Genomic DNA, 4,957 nt, shown 5'->3' on the forward strand with positions numbered 1-4,957 from the left:
GCCTTGAAATTAATTCTACTAAACTACTGCATGTTACGAGTTAAAATTGACTAGCAACTTAACCATTTTTATGCTTTTTCGAAACGATCTTAATTATGCTAAATGACATATTAAAATCTGTAAATAATTAATTCTTATTGCGAAAAATATTATCTCGGCCGGGAGTTGAACCTGGATCTCTTGCATTCCATGCGTGTTTATGTAACTCTATTATTTAATATTAATAGATTTTTAATCTGCTGATAAGTTACATAAATCATGTTACTTTATACAATACTGGAGAATATGTTTTTGATTTCACATGGAATTACATATGGAATAAAGATTTAGGAATATTATTTGAATAAAATAATGTCTTTTAAAATATGTGAAGAAATTTATCAATAAATTTTGGATTATTTTTACTTTTTATTTTTTTTCCCATCTTTGCACATTTCATGATTCAATGAGTTTGAAATTTTTTTTACAATAAATGTACCATTTTTTTGAAAAATAATATGAATTAAAATAATGTGATTTTTTAAGTCTTAGGTTTTGCTCTTTCAATCGAGTCGCAAAATAATTCTTTGCTAACAATAAGTAATAAATTATATTCTTCTGTTAATGAAAACTTTATTATGACATTTGGCAAATTCATTGGGTCTGACACCCACTCGAATTCATGTGGAATAGTTATCTGGCGATCAGATGGGTGTTGAAGGCTTGCATGAGTAACCATTCTTTTTACCGTACTATTCTGTCACATGGACTCTTATATGCACTGTGGCGCATATTTATGAATTTTCCAAAATTATCAATGAATTTGTAAGGAACTATTTCTAGTGATTTTACTAAAATATATTTTTTTTGTTAATGCTTCCCAACAATTCAAAAATTTTAAGAACTTTGCAAATATCTATTATCGTGAAGAAATCTTTGAAGTGCCGGTTGAATAGTTTTTTTATCACGGTGTATGGCAAGGATCCATGTAACGGAATAGGTGGAGATAAAAAGAATAGCTACTCGTGCAAGCCTTCAACGCCCATCTGATTGCCAGATAACTACTTCACATGAACTGTTCAAGTGGGTGTCAGATCCAATGAATTTGTCAAATATCATAATACAGTCCTCATTAACAGAAGAATATAACTTGGCAAAGGAATATCTTGCGACTCAATTTGAAAGAGCAAAATCTGTACTTGAGACTCAAAAAATTAATAGTTTTATAGCTCTAAAAATTGTACGTTTATTGTAAAAATGTTTAAACTCTTTGAATTATAAAACAAGAGTGAGAAAAAAAACTGAAAAATAAAAATGATCTAATATTTATTAATAAATTTCTTCGCAATATTCTAACAGATGTTGTTTTATCCGTGTAAAATTCCTGTAAATTCTTATTCTCTAAATAATTGTGACGTCAAAAATATATTCTCTATCATTATGAAATAACATTTATAACTCATCAGAAAAATTTATTAACATTAAATAATAGATTTAATATTTAAAAAAAATATGGAATGGAAATTTTGATCATAATCAAATATAGCTTGAAGTGTTTGTATTTATATTAAGAATATTTTTTAATAAAAATTAAAAATGTCAATCTTAACGAAAATCGACTTTTAATTTCAAACAGAAACAAATTTCAAATAGAAACAAAAATTTAAAGTTTTTTTTCATATTTTTTTCCTAAAGAGAATTTCAAGACAATTTGATTATGATTAGATTTTGTTTTTGAATTTAAACAAAAATTATGTTCAATTAATTAAACATTTGTAAAATAAAATTAATTAAAAATATTTAAAAAATTCATATCTAGGAAACAACGGAGATAAAAATAACTGAATACGTATTTTAATAGAAATATATTAAAAAATCAGTATATATTAAAAAATATATTAAAAAATAAGGATCGATGACGAAGGCCGTCCGATTTAGTGTAGAATGCTCTATATATGTACAGAATGCGTCACCAAAAATAGAACAATTTCTTTAAACAAAATGTTTTCAATGAAAAATTAAATATTACAAAAAATCCTTTTACATGGCTTGAGGAATCTTGTAGAACACTTATTTATTATTCGATATATATCCCCCAGCTTGAACGGCCTCTATTCTCGGTCTGAAGTGTTCGCACGCACGCTGTAATGTAGCGCTGTCCATGCTGACGAATGCTGCTTCAATAGCGGTCCTTGGGATGCCGAGACTTGTTTGTGATCCTTTCAACTACGCTCCATATGTAGTAGTCCAAGGGATTTAAATCTGGGCTGTCGGGAGGCCAGAATGGTGGAAGCCGAGGCGACCAACTCGGCTTGTCCTGACAACCTCAGAGAGCATTTGTCGTATCTTTAATGTGTATGATTTGTATCGAAGATCCTCCTCAATTTGATACATTATTGGCTCGCTTATACCAACAATCGATGCTAATTTTCGCAATTCGATTGGGTTAACCGAAATCAGCGCTTGAGCCCTTTGAACAACTGCGGAGATCCTTTCTTTCGTGAGTGACTCTTTCTCGCTGGTATATTGGAACCTTCATTGGACTATTCTAAAGCCGTATATTTTGTCATTAAGCTCAGATATCCAAAGAATCGAATTATTTCTGTTGCTGAGTTCCCTGTTGCTGAGCGCGAAAGCTTTCGATGATCACGGCTCTTTGATTATACTCCATACTTGGTTTTAATCGCAGCCATTTTGAGAATCAAAGAATATGACTATTTACTAGAAGCATTAGGTTTTCTCGGACGCCAACAACAACCTCTGCCGGAGGCACAATATAGCGGAAAATTTAAATTGAAATTTATCCGGATTTTGGTGACACACTCTATATATACCAGGAATTCAAAATAAAGCGTTAAATTTTTATCTCAGAAATACATTACTGAGAAAAATTGTTCAGACAAAAGTTGTAGAGTTCAAAAAGATTTACTGATCTTATCAGTATAACTTTGGCATCGCCAAGGTCAGATTAAGGTCACGTCGATTTTTAAAAAATGAAACATCTTACTTTTGATTCCAGAATCTAATAACCGCATGTCGAGAACTTTTCAAAACACTATAATAAAGTTATTTTTTATTACGTACTTTCCGAGTTATAAAGGGTTGAAAATTATAGTATCGGTAACCTTAGTATTATGCAAGGTGTTCGACCGACGACTAAAATCTCTCGAATATTGTTCATGTCCTGGATAATATTTGTTAAGATCAAACTCTTGACCCTAGATCTATTAGATTCTACCATAAAAAATAGGGTGTTCCATTTAAAAAATCGATTTGCTTTTAATCTGACCTTGGCGACGCCATTCAAGATTAAACGGACGTGATCAATGAATAGTTTTTTAAACCCTACAATTGTATCTGAAACATTTTTCCAAAAAATACTTTGCTTTCGAAATATTCGACCATTTTCAGACTTTTGATACATCCTGTATATATAACATTAGTAAAGGATATTAACGAAATTAAGAGATTATAGATTGTTGAAATATGAAATCTTCGTGTTAATATGTAATATGAAAGTTAATTCAACTTATAATAACATTCTTAGGTAACAAGGTATCGTCTATTTGACGTAATTAATTGATCATTCTTAATGTCTGACGTCCTATCATCGTAAAAGTGACATGGATTTGTCACATAATGATATTAATCAACGACGAAAATATATCATTATTTTCGTATTATTAACGGCATAAATGACGTTATTAATTGATCACTAATAACGTTATCAATATGATGTCGACTCAGCAAACGAGGATTAAAATGGATTGAAATTTTTTTCTATCTGAATGCGTATTTTAAATAGCGACTACTTTTTTTGGATTAATTGGATTCAATTGGATTCAATTAAATTTAATTGGATGCAATTGGATTGAAAAACTGCATTTCCTATTCAAAATTTTGAATTGAATAGTATTCACAATTGTATTCACAGAATTTGTATATACAGAAAAAATTAATATTATTTTTAGATTGAAAAAATAGAGATATGCTCCATGTAATTCTTAAATTAATAAAAATGCATTCAGAATTGAAAAGCATTCATTTTAACATTCGTGAATCAATATTTCTGAAAATCTGAATCCATTTCAATTCATTTCAATCCATTCTCGTTTTTTGGGTAGATCACATGACATCAATAGTTCAAAATCTACTAACTACTAATCGACATCAAAATGATTACAGTTTGCTACCTGAATTAACAGAGTATTTATTGAAAGCTTTCTGAGAAAGAATTTTCTGAGAATTCCTAGATCGTTCAATTAACTTATTTTTCAAAATTCCAGATAAGATTAGAGAATTCTTAAATGCAAAAAAAACTTTAAAATAAATTGGAATAACAAACAAACTATATATTAAAAGTAGAAGATAAGATTTCCACGAGACTATTTATCATTTTTTACAATTAAAGAAATGTATAGAATGATATGAAGAAAATTCACTATATAATATCAGTGAATTACTTTATTCTACTGTTGTCTGATTGTTCTGTCTGACCTATGTTCTTTGTACTGTTCACCTAATTTTTAAAATAAAATCTCGTGATATACAAAAATATACATAAATGTATAGATGTATATATACTTATGATTAATAAATTGTGCATCATAAAAAAAACATTTTGCATCATAAAAAAAAAGATCAAAGAAACAATGTTTCTAGACAGGATTTAAATTTAAACATAAAAATTTTAAATCTGCTAGAGATTTTCTTAGATTTTCTTTCATTATATGATAATTATACACATATTTTTAATTAATCCAGTTTAATAACATTAATTTCGTAAAACTAAATTTATATTTTATTATTGTAAAAAAGATTAAACAAAGAGTAAGAGTAAAATAATCAATTCCTTCTATCTAACATTTCTTTTTATTATTTCATGATTGTTTTTAAATAGACTAATGATTATCTTTACATTTTTGTTTATAGATCAGAATCATACTAAACAAAAATATATATATAATATATATATATA

Source organism: Atta colombica, unplaced genomic scaffold (genome assembly GCF_001594045.1).
Source record: "Atta colombica isolate Treedump-2 unplaced genomic scaffold, Acol1.0 scaffold1, whole genome shotgun sequence".
In the NCBI taxonomy this organism is placed as follows: Eukaryota; Metazoa; Arthropoda; class Insecta; order Hymenoptera; family Formicidae; genus Atta; species Atta colombica.